The sequence below is a fragment of the Narcine bancroftii genome, chromosome 4 (genome assembly GCF_036971445.1).
Source record: "Narcine bancroftii isolate sNarBan1 chromosome 4, sNarBan1.hap1, whole genome shotgun sequence".
Taxonomy (NCBI): Eukaryota; Metazoa; Chordata; class Chondrichthyes; order Torpediniformes; family Narcinidae; genus Narcine; species Narcine bancroftii.
In genome coordinates, this window is record NC_091472.1 from 295,999,316 (window position 1) to 296,023,635 (window position 24,320).

The 24,320-nt window shown below is 40.1% G+C and overlaps 2 long non-coding RNA genes across 2 annotated transcripts in view; one reads left to right on the forward strand and one right to left on the reverse strand.

Moving 5' to 3' along the window:
* The window catches only part of LOC138760170 (uncharacterized), a 48,564-nt gene that overhangs the window by 18,163 nt on the left and 6,081 nt on the right, over positions 1 to 24,320 (forward strand). Inside the window, exon 3 of the long non-coding RNA XR_011355483.1 lies at positions 22,750 to 22,874. This is a non-coding gene — a long non-coding RNA (uncharacterized lncRNA). The remainder of the gene's footprint in view (positions 1 to 22,749; positions 22,875 to 24,320) is intronic.
* LOC138760169 (uncharacterized) lies at positions 3,925 to 13,787 on the reverse strand. Its single transcript, XR_011355482.1, has 3 exons — positions 13,340 to 13,787; positions 10,537 to 10,749; positions 3,925 to 4,012 (listed from the first exon to the last, which is right to left on the reverse strand). It is a non-coding gene; the product is annotated as an uncharacterized lncRNA (long non-coding RNA).

A 24,320-nucleotide genomic window follows, 5' to 3' on the forward strand; every position in this document is an offset into this window, starting at 1 on the left:
TAAAATGCCCCAAACCCAAAACAAATTAATTCCTATGACCATGGACACCTGGTGGCTGAAAGGAATCAGGTGCATAGAGGACTGTTATGAGAAGGGGAAGCTCATGTTATTTGAACAATTAAAAAAAAACAAATTGATTTATTAAATAAGAACTTCTTCTGGTATCTTCAATTAAAATCTTTTTTGAGGGATAATTTAGGCCTGTCTATTGTCCTGCGGGTATGTAGTGATGTGGAGGCTCTAATTCAAAGGGGGATCACACGTAAATTAATCTCTGCTATGTATCTCCTGTTCCAAAATGAGGACCTGAAACCAGGCCTCCATAAAGTGAGGCAAAAATGGGAGTCAGACTTAGCGACAACAATTCATGAACGGTGCTGGTCTGACTTATGTTGGGACAGCATGACAGCAGTCATTAATGCCAGATATAGGCTGGTGCAGTACAGTTTCCTGTATCAGCTGTATCTTATGCTGCAAACATTACACAAGGTAAAATCATAAATCTCAGAATTGTTTTAGATGCAGCTTAGAGACTGGAACCTTTGTACATTCAACCTGGTTATGCACCAAAGTGAGACCCTTTTGGGTAGATCTCGGGGATATTTTGGGGAAAAAAACCACAGGGGTAGAATTTCCACTGGGCCCAGAGCTGTTCCTGCTGGGGAGTATCATGGACATGAGTTTGAGACTGTCCAAATATCAAATTCAGTTTGTAAAGGTTGCCTTGGGAGTGGCCAGGAAATGTATAGCAGTTACCTGGAAGTCTGGTTCCCAGCTGAGCACCACATATTGGAGCATGGAGATGCAAAGCTGTGTTCCCTTGGAGAAAATCACCAACAATTTTAGGGGGAGATATGACATGTACTTTGAAGTGTGGCAACTGTACTTGTACATTAAAACACAGGTATGATTAAACACCCTTCCCCCTCCCCAACATCCTTTCTTTAAAAGGAGTGGTGGTGATAAGTTCATGCCAGTCCTGGAATGCCAGGATTCAAGAAATTACTCTGAGACCAATTTGACACGATGCCCCCCCCCCCACCCCCCTTCATTGAGTTTGGTCTTTTAAAGAAATACAATGCTAGAAAAAAAAATTTTTTTGAATCTGAATCTTCATATTTTCAAATTTGTGCATCTTCTACCCTATAAAGGGGGAGAAGAGAGCAAAATCAGTGTGGTATTGGTCCTTTAAAATCTTGGTAGCTTTTCCTAGACAGTGGAAGGTATAGACTGTGTCGATGGAAGGGGTGGGTGTTCATTTGCACGATGGCTTGAGTTCATTCACAACTCTGTGCAGCTTCTTGAATGAAGTTACCTCTCTACCTTGTCATTTGCATCATTTGTTTACAAATGTGGGAAGGCTGACATTAGTTTCCCATCGTGAGCCACCTTCTCAAACCGATGCAATCCTTGCAGAAGAAGTACCCTTGCTGATTAAAATCTCAGATGAAGTTCAAATGAAGTAATTCCAAATCAAAAAACGTGGGAGGAGAACCTGCAGTTAGTGGTGTTCCCCTTCAGCTGCTGCCCTTGCCCTTTCAGGTGGAAGAGATTGTAGGTTTAGAGAGTGGTGTCTCGGAGACATTGGCAAGTTGCTGCCGTCCACGTCGTAGGCAAACACCTTGCATGGGTGCTACTCTAGTGGTGAAGGGGATGACTGTTTAGGACAGAAGATTGCATGCTGATCAAACGTGTGAAAGAGATGGGTCTGGGTGCTCCCACACAGGAGACAGGCCCTCTCCCCTACAGCCAGATTTAACCATAGAAAACAGTTCTTACACTAAAGGTAATATTTGCAAGAAAAAAATAATGGGAATGCTTTGGGAACTGGAGGATTAATGTGTAGAGCAATGAAAAATTTGTAAATATGCCAAACAGAAAATGAGCCTCCGGAGCATTTGTATAACTGATAGTGCATGTTGTTCATTTCCAGTAATATAGCCATTTAGATGATCCCATGCATTGCACTTTTTTTTGTGTTCATCAAGGGATATAATTACTGGAGCATGAAATGACTTTCTCTCGTATCAACTACATATAAAGTAAAGATATTAAGTTAAAGCACTCTCTTGCCTCTGTGATCTCCTCGCTGCCCTTTCGTATCAATGTATGTCCAAGCATTGCCAAGCCGTTTTCATTGAGAAACAAATAAGGATTAAAAATCATGTCAAAAGAACCAACACCATAGCCTAAATGAGAACAAATGTAGAAACCGATGCAGGATTGCAGGAACAGTGTAAGTGGTCAAGAAAGCCAGAAGTGTTTCCAACTGATCTATTAATCAAGGAGGGGGAAAGAAAAAGTCTGCTTCACCATTTCATTTCACCTCGATTCTTCCAGGGCCTACTTCTAGGTCAGGAAAGCTGTTTTTTTTTCCCCCAAATATCCAGGAGTATTTGACATGAACTTCTTCCAGTTTCATTCAGGTTTGTGGCCAGATTGACTTGCAGGAGCCAATGAAAATGAGCCAGGATCAGAGGGATGGCAACATAAATTATGGAAAACAAGCGTGGCCGTGATTCAGGGTTTCAACCAGAAACATCGGCCCACCGCTGCAGCTGCTGCATGACCAACTGAGTTCCTCACGTGGCTTGTTTTTGTTTTGCTCCAAGTTCCAGCATCTGCAGTCTCTTGTGCTTCTTCCAGATAATAGGGTGCTGGTCAGGTGTGGGAGTGGGAAGCTCCCAACTTTACAGCAGTCAGATAGTGATTGATTGATCTAATGGCAGTTTGTTGTCCAATGGTGGTTAGAGGAATGTGATGGTCGGAGGGGGGGGGGGGAGCTCAAATATTGATTGAGGTTGTTGGATCTAATGATGGTTGGGGGGGGGAGAAGAATGGAAATAATTTTGTTGTGATTGTGGGAATCTGGAGCTGGGTCAGTGATCCAACAGGACTTGGGTACTTTTGGAGGTGTCCAATGTGGATGAAGGGTGCCAGTGGTGACTGTGCAGTCCATTAGTGGCTCAGATGTTGGTCAAAAGGAGAGAACATCACAGTAATGGCAGCCATAAAATTGATTGATGTTTTATTGGGCAGTTTGTTAAGGAGGGAAGAATGTTGATTCTACTAGGACCTTGGTGTTGTAAAGGCAAGATCCAGACTTCGTCATCTTTTTATCCCCACCGTGTTTGCCCAAGGGAGGGAAAGTTTAGCCATTGTGAGTTTAAAAATTGAAATGCTATTGGAACAAAAAGATTTAATCATATTGTAAATACAACCCCCATCCAATGAGTAATTTAGTCACCCCCATCCAATGAGAAATTTAGTCTGTCCTTTGTCCTATCCCTATTGAAATAGAAAGCTGCTAGTTGGTTTCCTGTTCTGAATGCTTTCATTTACCACTGAGCTCCGAAGCTTTAGCTGGCCGTTGTCTTCCTATTGAGTCCCTAAGGATTCCAGTTAACTTGCTTTCAGGCTAGTGGATTCTGAGGATATGGCTGTGATTTGCACTTTCTTTTGCATATGGGGCAAAATCTGCCTGACCGCACAGGTGAGGTGTGGCCTTGCTTCCAATGCTTCTGCCTGTTCATGATGTATATGCTCAAGAATTACTCATCACCACTTTGAACTGTCATTGATTAGAGATTCTCAGGAGTTCATGAAGATGTTACATTTCTTCAAGGAGGCTTTGAGCACCTCCTTTCAGAGACAGGCTCAGAATAGTATATATTGGGCATGTGATCATCGTAGCCTGATAGACTTAACTGGCTGATCATAACAGGTAATGATAGCCTTGCAAACAACAGATCAGAATGGCATTACTGAAGCTTTGGAAATGCTTTCTGATTAACAACGAGATGTGTCAATGAGCTTGTTTTCTTCATTACATTGATACACCAAAGTGAAAACTAACAACCAGTTTGAAAATAAAGGAGCAGAATATTTTAATGAAATCGAACAAGAAAGAACAAAGACACAGTCTGAATTTTCTTGGATATTCTCCCACTTGCTGCTTTAATTTCAACAACAGACTTGCCAGTCACCATGAAGGAGCTCCATGAAGACAATACTAAAATGGGAAAGAAACAGATGCTTATGCTAGTTACTTTTAGTCTTCAAACAGGTAATCAGAAGCTTTTGTGACTGCATTTATTATTTATATTTATTAAACTATTAGGATGAAACCAGTCAATGTTATATTGACAGTATCATACCACAAGGTTTATTCTGGATTTTCTTATTTTGTTCAATTAGTTTTTGGACAAATCAAAACGTATATGAAATCTAGTTCATGCCTCAGATTGTAAATTTGACTTTTAGAAGCACAGATTAAAAAGGTACTGAACCCAGCTGTGTTCTGCCACACAATTCCAATGATTCAGGTTCCATCTAATCTAACTTTTGGGTCAGTCTCCTGAATTTGCCTATCCTCCCACTGACCATTAAAAACACAATGCTCAGAAACTCAGCAGGTGAAACAGCGTCCTTTATCTAACAAGGGTAAAAAGTACATGACCAATGTTTTAGTCTTGAACCTTTTATCAAGGTCTGGAAAAATGTCAGCAGGCATCTGAACATAAGAGTGGTGGGGGGGGGGGCACACAGTTGCAAAGGCAGGAGTTCATAGGTGGTCAAGGAAGGGAGGGGACAACAGCAAGGATGGAGAAGAGGGATGGCTAGGTGAATAGAAAGGGAAGGGGTGGAAAGTTGACAGGGAGAAGGGAAGGGAGGGGTGAAAGAGAGCAGGTTAGCAGAAACCAGAAAAGCCAATGTTAATGGCACCTGGCTGGAGAGTGCCCAGACAGAAAATCAGAGGTGGTTCTTCCAATTCACAGGTGGTCTTGGTGGGATAGTACTTAAGGCCATGGACAGACATGTGAGTATGGGAGGGTGATGCAGGACTGAAATGGTTGGCCACTGGGAGGACTCTGTCACTGATGGGGACAGAGCGAACACAATGCTGGAGGAGCTCATCAGGTCAAACAGCGTCCTTTATATAGCAAAGATAAAGATAGATAACCAATGTTTCATGTTTGAGCCCTTCATCAAGGTATGGAAAAATGTTGGCAGGCATCCGAATAAAAGGGTAAGGGGGAGGCGTGGTCGCAAAGGCAGGAGGTGATAGGTGGAGAAGGGAGAGAGGGCTAAAGGATGAAAGAAAATACATAACCAACGTTTCAGGACTATCTATCTTTCCTCTAGGTGTTCTAATTTCTTCTCGTGACCCAAAAGATAATTGAGTTGTTAGGTAATTGGCCAATGTCAAATTGTCCCTCATGTAAGTGGCTGGTAGTATAGATGGAAATAGGAGGTGGAAGGTAGTCTCAGGAATAACTGGTAATCACTGAGCCGGCAGAGGCAATAATAGGGCAAATTGTAGGCTCCAGTCAAAAGGAAATATGCTTATCTAATAGTTATGCAGGTATATCCATGCAGTACACAATGCCCTCACACCCAAATTTCCCTTGATTTATAAATGTTGTTTTAACATCGCAGAGAACACCACAAGAACTGGCCTTTCAGCCCAGAATGTCTGTACTCAAACTGGTACCAATCTAAACTAATTCAATGTGGTTCATATCCCTCTGCTCCCTGTCTATTTATATGCCTCAGTCCCACTGAAATGTTGCTATCATTTCTGCTTCTATCACTTCCCCTGTCACCATATTCCAGGCACCTACCACCCTTTGTGTATAAAAATAAAAGTTGCCTCACCAATCTTTAAACATTCTCCTCTCACTTTGCACCTGTGCCTTCTAATATTTGGATTTGTATCCTGTGGGAAAAATTCTCTATGGTATTCTATGCCATGGGTGCTCTGTGGTTAGCAAGGGATTATTTAAGGTGGCATGTGAGTGGTTTAAAAAAGGTTGGGAGCTATTGCTCAGTACAAGGTTGTCCATCATATACAATGCTCCACACAACATAAAACAGCTAATGATTTCAAATCCATGCAACATCCCAATGAACCTCCTCTGCACCCTTTCTAAGGCCTCCACATAATTCCTATAATGCAGCGACCAGAACTGGACACATTATTTCAAATATATAACCATAACTATATAACCATTTACGGAGCGGAAACAGGCCATGTTGGCCTTTCGAGTCCACACCGGTTCACTGATTTTGTGCGCCCTCTTCAGGCATTGGTCCCGTTAGATCTTCATTCAATAACGATGGGCGAATTCAATCCTAACTAAAGTTTTATACAGATACATTGTCACTTTCTGACTTTTATACTCAATCCCCTAACAAAACCAGCAAGCTTGGTGTATGCTTTTTAAACCATCCTTTTCATCTGTGTTGGCATTTTGAACCCTAAAATCAATGTTCCTAAGGGTCCTTCTAATTATTTTATACTTTCCTCTTGCGCTTGTCATCCAAAAATACCTACACAACGTTGTCCAGATTAAACTCCATCTTCCATTTCTCTATCCAAATTTTCAACTGATATTCAACTCATATATCCTTTGAAACCCTACCTTATTATCCATAAATGTTGTCTGTAGATTTGCTGATCAGACCATGAAAATTTTGTCAAAATTATTAATATACATATATATGTATATATATTACAAATAACAGACATCCCAGCACTGATCCTTACAGTAAACCATTGGTCATAGATCTCAGATCAGAATTACACCCCTCCATCACTGTCTTCTGTTGTCATGCTGATCTTGTGTCCAGTCTACAACCTCACCATGAGACTTGATCATGGACCAGCCTACCAGCAGGAAGCTTGTCAAATGCCATTGGAAAGCATCTGCTTCATCTCCTCCTCAAAGGAACTCAATAAAATCTGTGAGACATAATCTTTTCCCCAACAAAGCTAATCCCCAAGTTCATGTCTTTCCAAATCGGAGTAGATTCTGTCTCCAAGAACCTTTACTAATTTCCCTACACACTGTCTCACAATTTCCTAGATTATTACAGAGAGCTAGGACAGAAACTAAGAAATAGGACAGCCAGGGTGGTGATCTCTGGTTTGCTACCTGTGCCAAGTGCAACTGTGGACAAAAATTGAAGGTTAATAAAAATGAATGTGTGGCTGAGGGGCTGGTGTACAGGACAGGGTTTTGGCTTCTTGGATCATTGGGATCTCTTTTGGGGAAGTCATGACCTCTACAAGAAGGATGGGCTACACCTAAACCCAAAAGGGGTCAATATATTGGCAGCTAGGTTTGGTACAGCCGTCGGGTGCGGTTTAAACTAATTTGGCAGGAGGGTGGGAACCTGTATGATAGGGCAAAGGACAGAAAAGATAAAACAGGAAAAGTTAGGATAGGCAGCGAAAGTAAAAAATCAGAAAGAGCAAGGAGGGTGAAAAAAGCAAATCTGAAGGCTTTATATCTTAATGCAAGAAGCATTCGGAACAAGGTAGATGAATTAGCTGTGGAAATTGAGATAAACAAATATGATTTGATTGGGATTACAGAAACATGGCTGCAGGGTGGGCAAGCCTGGGAACTTAACATCCCAGGGTATACGATATTTAGGAGGGATCGGCAAGAAAGAAAATGGGGTGGGGTAGTATTGATGGTGAGAGAAGGGACCGACACGATTGACAGAAAGGATATCAACTCGGAAGATGCTGAATCTATATGGGTAGAACTGAGAAATAGCAAGGGGCGGAAAATGTTAGTGGGGGTGGTATATAGGCCTCCAAATAGTAGTGTAGAGGTGAGGGAAGGCATTAAAAGAGAAATTAGAAAAGCGTGCAATAAGGGAACAGCTATCATCATGGGAGATTTTAATTTGCATATAGATTGGACTAGTCAAATTGGTAAAAATACTGAGGAGGAGGAATTCCTTGAATGTTTACGGGACGGTTATCTAGAACAATATGTCGAGGAACCAACTCGGGAGCAGGCCATTTTAGATTAGGTATTATGCAATGATAAGGGGCTAATCAACAATCTTGTTGTACGAGTCCCTTTGGGTAGGAGCGATCACAATATGATCGAATTCTCACTCGACATGAAGAGTGATGAAATTAAAACCGAGACTAAGGTCCTGAATTTAAATAAAGGGAATTATGATGGTATGAGATGGGAGTTGAGTAAGATTGATTGGGTGGTGTTTATGGGGGAGTTGACTGTGGATAGACAATGGAAAGCATTCACAGATCTAATGGAGAAATTGCAAAAATTGTTTATACCGGTTTGGCATAAAAATAAACCAAAAAAGGTGACTCAACCGTGGATAACAATGGAAATTAGAGACAGCATTAGGTCCAAAGAGAGAGCATATCAATTGGCCAAAAAAAGTACCACAACCGAAGACTGGGAGCAGTTCAAGATGCACCAAAGGAGGACAAAGGGATTAATCAAGAGAGCAAAAATAAATTACGAAAGTAAGCTTGCGGCAAATATAAAAACCGACTGCAAAAGCTTTCATAAATATGTCAAGAGGAAAAGGTTGGTGAAATCCAGAGTAGGTCCCTTGCAGTCGGAATCAGGGGAATATATAATGGGGAATAAGGAAATGGCAGACCAATTAAATTCTTACTTGAGTTCTGTTTTTACAAGAGAGGATACAAATAGCCTCCCAAGGATGTTGGGAAACATAGAGACTAATGCAAGGGAGGAACTGAAAGAAATCAGTATCTCTAAGGACATGGTCTTGGGGAAATTGATGGGATTGAAGGCAGATAAATCCCAAGGGCCTGATAATCTACATCCTAGGGTACTTAAGGAAGTGGCCATTCAGATAGCAGATGCTTTAAGAATTATTTTCCAGAACTCGATAGACTCAGGATCAGTACCCATGGATTGGAGGGTAGCTAATGTTACCCCACTATTTAAAAAGGGGGGTAGAGAAAAAGCGGGGAATTATAGGCCAGTGAGCCTTACATCAGTAGTGGGCAAAATGATGGAATCCATTATTAAGGATGTAATAGCGGAGCATATGACTAGCAGAGAAGGGATTGGACGGAGTCAACATGGATTTACAAAAGGTAAATCGTGCTTGACAAATCTATTGGAATTCTTTGAGATGGTGACAGGTAAAATAGATGGGGGAGAGCCAGTGGATGTGGTGTACCTGGACTTCCAAAAGGCCTTCGATAAGGTCCCGCATAAACGACTGGCTTCCAAAATCAAGGCTCATGGGATTGGGGGCAAAGTATTGATGTGGATTGAGAAATGGCTGGCAGGTAGAAGACAGAGAGTTGGGATAAATGGCTCATTTTCTGAGTGGCAGGCGGTGACCAGTGGGGTGCCATAGGGATCTGTACTGGGACCCCAGCTGTTCACAATTTACATTAATGATCTGGATGAGGGGATTGGATGTAATATCTCCAAATTTGCAGATGACACTAAGCTAGGAGGGGTTGTGTGCACGGAAGAGGGGGTCAGGAAGCTCCAGTGTGATTTGGATAAATTGAGGGACTGGGCAGATACATGGCAAATGCACTACAATGTGGATAAATGTGAGGTTATCCACTTTGGTAATACAAACCGGAGGGCAGATTACTATTTGAATGGCAATAGATTAAGAGATGGGGAAGTGCAGAGAGACCTAGGGGTACTTGTACACCAATCTCTGAAGGCGAGCATGCAGGTACAGCAGGTGGTTAAAAAGGCAAATGGTATGTTGGCCTTCATATCAAGAGGATTTGAGTCTAGGAACAAGGATACCTTACTGCAGCTGTACAGGGCCTTGGTGAGACCCCACCTGGAGTATTGTGTGCAGTTTTGGTCCCCTTATCTAAGGAAGGATGTTCTTGCCATGGAGGGAGTGCAGAGGCGATTCACCAGGAATGGCAGGAATGACTTATGAGGAAAGATTGCGCAAATTGGGATTGTACTCGCTGGAGTTTAGAAGATTGAGAGGGGATCTCATAGAGACCTATAAAATTCTGGCAGGACTGGACAGAGTGGATGCAGATGGGATGTTTCCAAGGATGGAAAAATCCAGAACCCGGGGCCATGGTTTGAGAATCATAGGCAAACCATTTAGGACCGAGATGAGGAGGAATTTCTTGACCCAGAGGGTGGTGAATCTGTGGAATTTCATTACCACAGTAGAGGCAGGTTCATTAAATCTATTTAAGAGGGAATTAGATCTATTTCTTCAGTATAAGGGTATTAAAGGTTGCAGAGAGAAGGAGGGGACGGGCTACTGAACTTTAAGATCAGCCATGATCTCATTGAGTGGCGGAGGGGGCTCAAAGGGTCGAATGACCTACTCCTGCTCCTATCTTCTATTCTATGCTATATGCTTTTCATTTTATCTATCGCTACAAGGTCATCCCTCAGCCTCGTATGCCGCAGGCAAAAAAGTCTCTGCCTTTCTTTAAACCCTCCAGTTCCAGTGATACCATTATTAATCTTATCTGCCCATAATGATATTGTACTCAATGCCCTGCTTGACGAAAACAAGTGGGCCAAACATTTTCACCACCCTGTCTCCCTGAGTCACCATTCTCAAGGAATCATCTGCTGTACCCCTCAGTATCTCCATGTCTTACAAGACTCTCCAGAGCTTTGCTGTTTACTCTGTGAGCCCTGCCCTGGTTTAATTTACCAAAATACAACATCTTGCACTTGTCTAAATTAAATGCCATCTGCCATTCCTCAATCCACTTACCCAGTTGACCAAAATCCTGTTGCAGTCTTGGATAACATTCATCCACTATGTAACTAATTTTGGTGTCAACTTCAAACTTGCTAACCATGACATGATAACATTGCCATCCAAATGGCACATCACTGGTCATCAGAATCCAATCTGAATAACAATGCTGTTGAAAAAAAGTTGAACTTGGAAAATGCTGGAATCACTCAGCAGATCAGGTAGTATCTGTGGCAAGAAAATAATTAAAATTTCAAGTCAATAATTGATCATTATCATTAACTAACTTTGAAATGCTCCTCTCAAAATTTCCCACTCTTAACTTTACAAAGCTTCCACTAGATCCAAAAGATGCTGCCAATCTAATGACAGTATAGATTTAACAATAAGTTAGGGTCAGTAAACAAAGAGTTCATGAATGTTAACTCGATACTGATTCACCGAAGCCTGCCAGGAAAGCCCTCTCTTTCAAGCTCGATTGATTTCCATTTCCAATTAATTTTGAAGTTTTTTTTTAACTAAGACTTCAGTCAGGGCCACATCTGTCTTTGGTGACCCTATCGAGCCTCGGTTCTTGCGGTTTCCAGATGTGTGCTGATGGGCTAACCTGCAGCTCGGTGGTTAGTTTTACTGTGTGAATCAGCACCACTGAACAAATAAAGCAGCAATAAATAAAAGGCATTAAAAAAACCGAAACACAGTAGTTCTGGCATATTTCCAGCACCAATGACAACAAGGCATCGGCAGAGATATTTACAGAAAGATAATGGGAAGAGAGAAAAAAAATCTTCTTTTAAAAAATATCTTGCTACTAATCTACCAAAATGGTACCATGACATCTTTAATCTTCATCTTGGTGCCATATAGATTTGTATCAAATCTATGCACATTCTGAAAATGAGGAAAACAGTTCAATCACTGCATGACAATGAAAGGAAATATTTGAAATTGTATCCACCCACTAAAATCTCAAATTATGTAGAAAATTATCTCCCCCCACCCCATTTCTGTGATTTTCATCATGTTGTGTCAAATACATTTGACGGTCTGGACCAGTAAAGCATAATCATTATCTGCCACAAAACTAATTTCTGGGTAAGGATATGTGTATCAATAAGAATATAATGAGGGTAATTTATGTCCCACTGTTGCCAAGATGGATCCTAGGAATCTCCCACCAAACAAACAGGCTGTGCAAAGAGCCACCCAATTTCCATACAAATTTAAACCCCTCACCCCCACCACCCCCAATATTCTACGTCTTCCACCCAGTAAAAATGTCCAGCCCCTCATTCCACATTTGAAATCTTCATTCTATAAATACCTAATTTTCAAATGTTGGATCACTTCCAATAAAGGCAAATTCCATTCATGCCACTAAAATACCAAAATGTCCAATGCATTAAACAAGATTTTTATCAAACTAAAGTGTCACCCATAATTTTTTCCAGAGATATATGAGCACATTCAAAAGGTTTTGGGGCATCTGAGGGAAAAAAAAAGATAAAGATAAAGATTTAGTAAGGAATTCCAGAGCTTATTTCATTAGTAGCTGAAAGCACGACTGAAAAGATGGTACATTTTAAATTCAAATATTCGACATGGGACCAAGGACATCCCGGGGAGGCAGGGGTTGGGGTTTGTGATTGGGTATACGTGTGGAGGAAATTACAATGAAGGGTGAAACAACAGAGAATTTGGAAAATTTGTAAAGTTTAAATCTGAGTTGGTTTTCGATATATGGGTCATTGAGCAGAGGACAAAGGTTAATAGAAGTTGTATGATTCTTTTGTATTTGTGATTCTTGTGGAGAAAGTGAGTGATTGAAGAAACTGCATGGAATTGGCCATTTGTTTAGACCAAAAAGTAATCACTGCATACAAGTGGGGGCACAGAGTGAAACAACTTCAGATGTGAATAGTTCTTTTAAACAGATTTGGGGACACAGAAAACAAATGAATTTTGTAAACACAGGATGAGGCTTTCTATTTTCTGTATGAACAATTTCTAGCCTTTGTACTTTTGGCATCAAGATCATAAGGCATAGAAGCAGAATTAGCCTATTCGACCTATTCTGCTCTACCATTCAAAACATGGATGATCTATTTTTCTTTTCAACTCCATTCTCTTGCCTTCTCTCCATAACCTTTGACACCCTCACTCATTAATAACCTATCAATCCAGTTCCCCACTTTCTTCACTTCCTTTCTCCTACCAGAGAGCATTTTTTCAGCTCTCTACGCCTTCCACCCCTACCATAACCTTTCAGCTTCTTTCCCTCCCCCACCTGTATCTAACTATTACCTGCTAGTCTGTGCTCCTCCTCCTCCTCACATTCTGTCGGTCATTTACCTGATTTTTTGCATACCTGAGGTGGGTCAGGCCCTAATCCTTGAATGTCTATTGCTTTCCATGGACATTGTGTAACCTGCTGAGTTCCTCAAGTCCTTTTATGTGATTCTGCTATCAATCAACCAATCAGTTAATTGTTATTTGAGGGAAACATTCCCATCTGCATTGTTAATCCAGTGAAATAGCAGATGTTACAACATCAAACCAGCAACCACAAAGAAGCCATATCACACAGGGGTAAAGATGAACAATTACTTTATTAACAAAAAAAAATCACCTTCAAACTTTAATTCAAAATCGCCCCCCCCCCCTTTTATAACAATGTCCATTAGTCACTATGCAAATCTCTATAACAGTGCAAAACTAATAAATTCCCCAGCCTAAATATAACATATGTAATTAAAGTCTAAGTTACACTTCCAACCAGCCCACAGACAAACTTAGACACAAAACACACAAGACTCACAAAAATTTGATCTCAACCAAAGCAAAGATCATAAACAAAATTCAGTTTGTTTGGTAAACTGAAGCCAAAAGATCTTTGAGAGAGAGAGAGAGCTCAACATTCAAAGTTGTGTTGTGTTGCTTGCAGAGAGAGGACCCATTGGCTTGGTCTGGATCCTTCTGGCTGCCTTCAGAATGTTCATCCTGTTTGAAATCCCAACATTCTAAACTGTCCTCCAGACCATGACTCGTGTTCTGGAGCCTTCTTCCACTCCACAGCACCCCCAGTGGTGGTTTATCATCCAAGTCCAGAAATGTTTAGATCATTTTCTGCACATGCTCAGTCCATCTCCCACTCTCTCAGCAGTCCACCTTCACCTTGGCTCTCTGAGGCAAACTGTCACTTTTTAACATAAAACCACATAGGCCAATACACAACACAAAAGCCTGTAACACCTCCCCTGCTAAAAAAAAATTGGTCCACAAGAACAAATTTTTAACAATTAATGGAAGTATTACGTAAATAAAATAAAATAAACACTCCATTTTTTTTACAATAAGAATGTGATTAGATTCATATCTACCCAGATTAACATCTTGACAAACAATCTGCTATTATATTATCCATTCCCTTTATGTGTTCTAATAATTAAATCATACTCTTGTAATAGTAAGATCCAATTCAATAACCATCTGTTCTTATTTTTCATTTTAGACAGAAAAACTAATTTATGATCAGTAGATATTATTAACTGCTTTTGAGCAGTATAAATATACACATCTAAATGTTGCAACGCTTAAACAAGCGCTAATAACTCCTTCTCAATGGTTGAATAATTTCGTTGATGGTCGTTAAACTTTTTCGAGAAGTACAAAATAGGATGTTCTACTCCAACAACATCCTTCTTCTGTAACAGTACAGCACCAACCGTTTCGTCACTGTCATCTATGGCTAACGAGAATAGCTTTTCAAAGTTAGGAAACAAAAGTACAGGCTGATGGCATAAAATGGCCTTTAACTTCAGAAACACTTTCTGGCATGCATCTGACGAGATAATTTTTTCTTTCTTTCCAAGTAGTTTTGTTAATGGGAGTCCAATTTATGCAAAGTTTTTACAAAATCTATGATAGTAGCCAATCATACCTAGAAATCTCTGAAAAGCTTTCTTATTACCAGGGATAGGGAGCGCAGTGATAGCCAATACTTTCGCTCCAACTGGTGCCAACTGTCCCTGTCCTACTACATAAACCAGATAAATTACAGTGGCATGTCCAAACTCTCTCTTGTGCAAATTCACTGTGAGGTGTGCTTCCACCAGTCTCTGAAATAACTTCACTAATTCAAGCATGTGTTCTTCCCATGTATCCATACTAATTACTGAACCATCGATATAGGCTCCTGTGTGCTCTAAACCCTGAATTACTGCATTAATCATTCTCTGAAATGTGCCAGGAGCATTTTTCATCCTGAAAAGCATAACATTATACTCATAGAATCCCGAAGGTGTAAGAAATGCAGAAAGCTCCCTGCCTTTCTCTGTCAAAGGAACACACCAGTATCCTTTTAAGAGATCAATCTTTGTAAGAAATTTAGCCTTCCCCACCTTATCTATGCAATCATCTATTCTGGGGATAGGGAACGCATCAGTCTTTGTCACAATGTTTACCTTTCGATAATGTGTACAAAACCTAATTAAGCCATCTGTCTTAGGCACCAGAACACAGGGTGAACTCCAATTTGAACTCCATTTTTGGATGATGTAATTTTTGAGCATATAATCCACCTCTTGATCCAACATCTGTTCTTTTCCTGATTAACTCGGTAAGGATGCTGCTTAATAGGCTTAGCATCACTGACCTCCAATCATGACAAGCCACAGTAGTTCTTCTTGGATGATCTGGGAATACATCCTTAAATTTTATAAGTAATGTCTTCATTTCTTCACTTTCTGATTTACTCAAATGCATTAACTTGGTGTCTAAGTTTTGCAGAACTATAGAATTTGCCAGCCTGGGGCTTATCACTTTCTGTGCTCCATGACCTTCCCCGAAACTTATCTCCTCCTTAAGTTCCTCTATAACTAGCACCTTTGTTGGAATCGTAGTCTCCTCCTCAGACATTTTCTCAAAGTAAGGTTTAAGCATGTTCACGTGACAGACCTGTACCTCTCTTCGATGATCAGGCGTCTCAATGACATCGGTGACCTGGTTAATTTTTGATTTCACCTTATATGGTCCTGAAAACTGAGCTCTCAAAGGGCTTGACTGCATTGGAAACAAAACCAATACTTTGTCGCCTGGTTTAATGTCCCTAATTTTTGCTTTTTGATCATACCAAATTTTCATTTTTCCCTGAGCAGTTTTTAAATTTTTCTTTGCCATCTCGCAAGCCTGATGTAATCTGTTTTTAAATTTGAAAACATAATCCAACAGATTTGATTGTATATCATTATGTATCCACTGTTCCTTCAACAATAGACATCTGACTTCATGACAAAACACCAACTCAAATGGACTAAAGCCAAGAGACTCCTGAGTTGCCTCACTAACAGCAAACAATACAAATGGATTCCTTCATCCCAATCCTTACTATTTTCCACTCAATAAGCCCTCATCATATTTTTCACAGTTAAATGGAACCTTTAAGGCCCCTTGACTTTCAGGATGATAGGCAGATTACACAATTTGATGGGCACCCAATTCATACACCACCTGTCAAAATATTCCAGACATAAAATTACTCCCTTGGTCCGATTGAATTTCCCTTGGTAGGCCAAATAGTGCAAAATATTTTAGCATAGCCTTCACAATCGTCTTCGCTTTAATGTTTCTCAGGGGAATAGTCTAGAAACCTTGAAGCTGTGTAAATGAGTGTTAACAAATATTCATTTCCCGCTTTGGTTTTTGGCAATGGGTCAACACAATCTACTATCACTTTTGAGAAGGGCTCCCCGAAAGCAGGGATGGGTTGTAAAGGTACCACTGGAGGTCCTTCATTAGGCTTGCCCACCAGTTGACAAGTTCACAACATCCTTTCTTAATTTTGGCCAATAAAACTGTTTCCTTATCTTTTCTACCATCTTCTTCACTCCAAGACGACATTCTAAATGTGAACTATGAACCAACTTAAATAGTTAATTCCTTTAAGTTTTGGGAATTACAACTTGCCTTACTACCGTCCAGTTTTCATTGGCAGGTATCACTTGAGGTCTCCACTTTCTCATCAATATTCCATCTTGAACAAAGCAACCTACTGGCACCATTTTAATTTCCTGGTTAAACAGAATCTTATCTCTTATCCCAGCAAGATCAGGATCATGCTTTTGTCTAGCTATTAATTCTTCTCTTGACAACAGCAAAGCTGGATCCTTAGGTTTGTCCTCAATGGTTGGTACAACTACAGGATCATCACAGACTTTCTACACCTCTACCTTTCTTCTAGACATGGCTCTAGTAATGGCACATGCAGGGTAGATTTCCAAATCCTTTTTGGACTGATAAACCAACGGCTTACTTGTGAGTTTCACCGCAGGTATGACTTTACCCTCTGCTAAATAATTTCCTAACAAAAGAGAAACTCCATCCACCAGCAGACTTGATCTTATCCCTATCGTAACCAGGCCATTAACTAAGTCTGATTTTATCACTATTCTATGCAAAGGTATAGGTGCTGCTTCACCACCAATGACTTTAATTAAATTCACATCTCCAGTATCGGTCTCCTCACCAAAATTCAAAACGTTGCTTAATACAAGCGATTGGTCTGCTCCAGTATCCCACAGGATTTTAACTGGCACTTGATTGGATCCTTCTTTAACTGAAATGAAACCTTCAGTCATGAATGGTTTTAAAATATCCCTAACTTTCTCACTCTGAACACAAGCAGTTGGTTCCACCCCTTTCACTTTCTTCCTTTTCAGTACAGGACAATTTGCTATTTAGCTTCTTACAATAGTGGTAAATAACACTCAAAAATTTTTCCTTCACCCATTTCTCTTCCTCTCTTCCTTTAATCTCCCTTCTAGATATTCTTTCTACTCTACTTGGATTATCAGCAGTATTCCTTTGAAAGGTTTTCCTTGTGTCCACTTAGAATTGTGGATTAAAGCATATTCCTCTGCGAATTTAGCCAATTCTTGCCAAGTGTTTATATTTTTCTCTGCCAAGTACACTTGAATATCATCAGGAACACAACTTTCAATCTCCTCAATCAGAATGATTTCCCTCAATAAATCAAAGTTCTTTTCTACTTTCATTGTGGCACACCACCGATCAAAACACATAACCTTCCTATAAGCAAAACCCAGGTAAAATTGGGTTGCCTCCTTTCTTAAATTCCTTAACTTTTGTCTATAAGCCTCTGGGACTAATTCATAAGATCGGACTATAGCCTGGTTTACAAATTTGTAATCAGCTGCTTGTTGTACAGTGAGACACAAGTACACCTGTTGGACTTCCCTTTAAGAACACTTTGTAGCAGGAGTGACCACTGGTCTGGTGGCCATTTTAAATTTACAGCTACTTTCTCAAAATGCTGAAAATACTGGTCTATTTCAACTTCCTCAAATGGAGGAACTAACCTCACTTCTCTACTGACCAGAAACCTCTCCTCCTGACCAGCACGTGGGTTTTGGGCTTCTCCCTCTCCTTGGGTTAGGGTCAGCTTTAATTTAGCTAGTTCTAGCTCATGTTTCTGTTCTTTCTCTCTCTCCTCCATTTCTGCCTGCCTTACTGCTTCCCGTTCAACTTTCCTTTCTGCCTCTCTTTTTTTCCTCTAACTCTAGTTTTCTCAAAGCTAACTTTACTTCCTCTGAAGTTTTCTCCTTTGGAAACTGTTCTAATGCAGCTTCTTCAAATACCCCCTTTCCAACATAGTGCTAAACAATCTTTCTGGCAATTTCCTTTTTTTTTCATCCCAGATCTTATTGTAAGAAGTTTTAATTTGCCAACTATAACCATCAATTCTGACTTTTTAGCCATTTTTAAATTAACCACTGAAGGGTTCGCTATGAACTGGTCAATATTCATAGTTGCTGGTTTTTATGCTGATGATTTATACACTCACCGTTTATTTTTAATTTCAAGCTGGAGATTGAGTCAAACTCAGACTGATAACTAAGTACAAGTCTATCACCCCTAAAGCTTCCAAATTGGTTTGATCCTGGATGATGCTCCCAAATTATGTTACAAGATCAAACCAGCAACCACAAAGAAGGCATATCACACAGGGGTAAAGATGAACAATTACCTTATTAACAAAAAATTCACCTTCAAATTTAATTCAAAATTTCACCCTTTTATAACAGTGTAAAACTAATAAATTCCCCAGCCTAAATATAACATACGTAATCAAAATCTAAGCTACACTTCCAACCAGCCCACAGAAAAACAGACACAAAACACACAAGACTCACAAAACTTTGATCTCAACCAAAGCAAAGATCATAAACAAAATTCAGTTTGTTTGGTAAACTGAAGCCAAAAGATCTTTGAGAGAGAGAGAGCACAAAATTCAAAGTTGTTTTGTGTTGTTTGCAGAGAGAGGAACAACCGGCTTCGGAATGTTCATCCTTTTTGAATATCCAACATTCTAAACTGTCCTCCAGACCATGACCATTGCTCTGGGCCTTCTTCCACTCCACAGCACCCCCAGTGGTAGTTTATCGTCCAAGTCCAGAAATTTTTAGATTATTTTCTGCACATGCTCAGTCCATCTCCCACTCTCTCAGCAGTCCACCTTCACCTTGGCTCTCTAAGGCAAGCTATCACTTTTTAACATAAAATCACAAAGGCCAATACGCAACACGGAACTCTGTAACAGCAGATTATACCCTGTCTATTCCTCAGGCTGCTATACATATATGCAGGCCCTCCATACTGTTTGGGACATTTGGCATCACAGGTGTTTGTGAATACTGGGGTATTTTTAATCACTTCACTAGTGCAGGTTACAAGAGAGGTAGACTTCTACATTTATGAACACCTTTGGAATCTGTAGTTGCCATTTTTCAACATGAGGACCAGAGTTGTGCCAATAAAAGTCAAATAAGGCATTATGAGGCAGAAAGAAATCCAGAATAAAACAGTGAGACATCACCTAAACCTTAGGATGACCAAAATCACTGGAACATCATTAAGATCAGAAATCGCAAAGGGTGTAGTATTCCAAGGAAGATCTCCACTGCTGATGACGGAAGAATTCTCATCATAATAAAGAAAAATCCTCCAATGTATATCTGACAGATCAGAAACACTCTTCAGCAGGCAAGTGTGACTACACTGCAAGATACAAACCATGGCCAACATGGTATGCTTTGGATCTTGGCCAGTTCCTTTATGCCTCCACACTTTGCTCTTGGTATCACTCTGATACAGGTTCATCTTGGTCTCTTCTGTCCACAAGACCTTTTTTTAAAATTCTGCGGGCTCTTTTAAATACTTATTGGCAAACTGTAATCTGGCCATCCTTTTTCTGTGGCTATTGGTTTGCAACTTGCAGTGTAGCCTCTTGCAGTGTTGTCTTCTGGGAACTGTAGTCTTAGACATATCCACACCTGCTTCCTGAAGAGTTTTTTTTTCTGATGTGTTGGACAGAGATTGGGGATTTTTCTTCATTATGATGAGATTCTTCTGTCATCAGCAGTGGAGGGTCTTCCTTGGAATACAAGTCCCTTTGTGATTACTGAGCTCACTGATTGGCAATCAAGTGACTCCACGATGCAGTAGATCGGAGTCAAAAGGCATTTATTAGCTTAGACGTTAGCTGAGGCTCAGAGAGAATCTGGCCTGGATCCGAGCAGGAAGTGATTGGGATCAAGGTCTTGGGTCAGGACGCTTATTAGGGAATCTCCTGGGAGGGGTCAGAGGGAAGGAAGAGGTGGTTCAGGCCAGTGCATACAGTTATTACAGTGGTATAAATCCTCATACCACCACACTCACCAGTACGCTCTTTCTTAATGATGTTCCAAACTGTCGATTTTTGGTAATCCTCAGGTTTAGGCAATGTCTCTTACCATTTTATTTTTGTTTTTTTTTTGCCTTCTAATAGCTTCTTTACTCTGGTGTTGAAAAATAGCAACTACAGACTCCAAAAGCAATGAAAAGCAAGTCGAGCTCTCTTTTATCAGCATCAATGAAGCAATTAAACCTACCTGAGTACTCACAAAACACCTATGAAGCCAAATGTCCCAAACATTATGGAGCCCTGAATGTGTATAAAATGTGTTATATTTCTACAAGGTCAAACCAAAATGTAAACCTTCAATAAAATCTGGAATGTGCCCTCTAATTACATGTGAATTACTTGATTGCAGATTTAAAACTGTGGAGCACAGAGGCAAAATAAAGGATAAAATAAATTATTTGTCTCAAACATTATGGAGGGCACTGGTATATGCATTTCTTATCCATGTTGGTGCACATGTGGACTTTCTTCTTTTCTTCTTTGGCTTGGCTTCGCGGATGAAGATTAATGGAGGGGTAATGTCCACGTCAGCTGCAGGCTCGTTTGTGGCTGACAAGTCCGATGCGGGACAGGCAGACACGGTTGCAGGGGAAAATTGGTGGGTTGGGGTTGGGTGTTGGGTTTTTCCTCCTTTGCCTTTTGTCAGTGAGGTGGGCTCTGCGGTCTTCTTCAAAGGAGGTTGCTGCCCGCTGAACTGTGAGGCGCCAAGATGCACGGTTTGAGGCGATATCAGCCCACTGGCGGTGGTCAATGGGGCAGGCACCAAGAGATTTCTTTAGGCAGTCCTTGTACCTCTTCGTTGGTGCACCTCTGTCTCGGTGGCCAGTGGAGAGCTCGCAATAGAACACGATCTTGGGAAGGTGACGGTCCTCCATTCTGGAGATGAAATGAGGGGACTTTAATTGTGAAGCTACCAAAACAGTAGTCCTTTGAGTCTAGTCCTCTACATGTGGACTAGACTCAAAGGAACTACTGTTTTGGTAGCTTCACAATTAAAGTCCCCTCATTTCAGGCAGCTACAAAAAAAATGCTGCTTCCTGCTCATCAGTGTAAAGATTCAGTGATCTTTATGCTTCAAATATATTTCTTGTTGGATCGGTTTGATGCTATGGTTTATTTTCCATAGTAGCCCAGTGAATACAATTAGATGAATTAAGTGAAGGAGTGGGCACCTTTGACCTTTAAGCCTGCTCTAACGTTAAATAAAATATTATGGCTGCCCCCGTCGTAACCCATAATTGCAAGCAATCTGGTGGTCAAAACGTATAAAAGCAAAACGTATAAAAGCAGGCCATTGGTGGTCAAGGTCCTTTATCCACTTTGTGCATGGAAGATGCATTCTATCCAGTCATTCTCTCAGCAGCAACTCATTTAAGTGAACGCAGCTCTTTCTGTTTTCAGTGGCTTGGATAATGCACAAGCACCATCTATTTTTGGAATAATGCATTTAAGGATCCTGTTCTATTTATTCAAAGCTCTCACAAGGTCACCTCTGCGCAGTGTGTATGGTATGTTATAGCACCATTGCCATTGCATAAGAAACTATTATTTCCAAACAGTGATAATTATTTCCTAAACATAGCAAGAGCTGAAAGTACAGTCATCCATAAGTAATTGGATGAAGAACTAAGGTTGAATGAGTTTCCAATTTAATAATGCTGCTCACTTGTTTCATAAGCTTTGCAAATAGTTTTGCTTAATCAATTTTGTTCACAAAAAATAACACTTTTAAATGAAAAATAATTGATTTTTTTTAGCCAGTTGGTAAACCTTTGTGTAATCCTGCACAAACATTTTAGATGGCAGTTAAATTTGCATTAAGGGGCCCTTATTTTAATACTATATCCCATCATTCACAAACTTTGAACCTTAAGCAAAATAATAACTTTACCGATAATTAATGGAAGTTTGGGGTATCAAGCAGTATGTGGTGTATAACTGTGAAATCTTGCAAGTTGTAAATCTTTAAAGCAAAATACTTTTGATATTGACAATTTGAAATGAAAGTTCAAAATATACTAACTAAAATTTCATTCAGTTTGATGGCCTTTCAACAACACTGGGGGAGGTAAGAGCTTAACACGTTTTAAGATGGAAGATAGTAGGGAGAGCATAAAAAAGGATTTGTGACAGAGTAGATGGCCACAAGGACTATTTGACAAATGGGAGAATGCTGCAAGTTGCAAGGTGGTGGTAATGGACACGTAAAGAAACTGAAGAGGAGACTGATGAAGATAGAAATGAAAGCAGTAGAAACATTAAATTGAAGTTTAACTTAATTTTGAGTCTAGACCAAGCCAAAAGATGATATGTTAATGCTGAGATTTTCTCATATGTATTGGAGGACATCAAAGTGGGATATGAAAGGAGAAGAAAATTAGTCATTCGAAGCTGAAGATCACGCTGACTAGACAGGCATATTTGGTACAGAATAGATGTCATTTACCTTTGGTCTCTTCTGTGCACAGCACCAAAGTGGCTTCTTCACCTGGGAAGATGCTAGAGACTGTTGACTGTCTAATTTCCAATAAAGCTCAGAATAAAATGAAGGAACATGATGGATTACCATCAACAAGGATTTCAAGAATTCCATGTAAGTCCTATTATTCCAATTTTCACTTCCTCAAACTTCAAAATTTCTCACCATTCTCTTTCATTTTGTGTCATCCCTTTTATGTTTCAATTTCTTGTCTCATCCCAATCATAAACCATCTTTAATATTCTCTCATCCCCTCCACATCTTACGTTTGCTATTTTATTCAACTTTTTATGTCTTTCTGCCGAATGATGAACGTCTTGTTTCTTGCTCTTCTGGCCAACTTGAGTATTACCAATAAAGCTTTGGAAAACTTTAGGATCCTATCAGTCTGTTATTTTGGCAGATACTTTAAACAAGTTTGTAAATATTGGTAGATTTCTAAATCCCCATAATCCAATTGATTAAAAAATGTAAAATATGGATGCCAATCAAATTCTCCTTTTAGAAATACAGATTTTCAAATGGACATTAAAAACTTATGAGAGATGTAATTAGGCAATCCAACACTAAATAGGCTAATATCTGGAGCTGGTCTCAGCACATCTCTTGTATTCCAAAAATAAGAGTAATGAAAAATGCAAAATTTGTATCACTGCAATAGTTCTTTATCGGTTTAACTGCTGGAAGGCCTGTGGTTACCATGGTAGCACTCTTCACACTTCCTGAGAGAATCATAATATTCATCTATTGTGGCATCAAATTTTGAAGGAAATATGAAATGTGAATTAGGAAATACATCACAATAAATGTTCTCTTAGTAGACATACATACAGCTAAACTTTTTAACTATTTGTGCCCACTTATACTATGCATTTAGTTACAGCCCTTATCCACAATCTCTTACTGGTGACAAGAATTGAATGAATCCACTGCCAAAACAGAGAGGGGTCCTATATTTTTAACTGGAGACTGTAACTGAGTTACAAGTTAATGCCACTGATTGATTCCACAGCCACGTGTCCTTTCTTCAGTGGAATCACTGGTTGTCTTCCTTTATTTCAGGATTCATTCAGGTATCTAATACCAGTGGATAGAATCTGCCTTCGATCCCATTCTCATGAATCTTCTTCCTGGGTGGGGACCAGGGGCTTTGTGGCGAAGAGAGTGAAATGGGATGAATCTAAATATGTTGGCTGCTTTTCCAAAATGCTGCAGATGCTGGAAAGTGAAATAAATATTCAGTCCGTGTGGAGAAACAAACAGTATTAACATTCCTGGCAAATTGTCAGGAGGAGAATGGGGCAGTTGAGAACTAAGGCCTCAATTTATGCTAAGGTCAAATATTACTCATGCACTGCTGCTCCTTGTGATAGGATAAGCTACACATAGCCTTAATAGGAGCCGTATTATCACCAAGCATAAGCATGATCCTGCTGGATACCACGGCAGGCAAATGGATGCATTGCCAGGATCAAGCTTGATCAGACCCAAGAGCTGTTTTTCTTTCTGTGGATGCTGCCTCACTTAGTATTCCCAGGATGTTCTGTGTTTCTTTCAGAT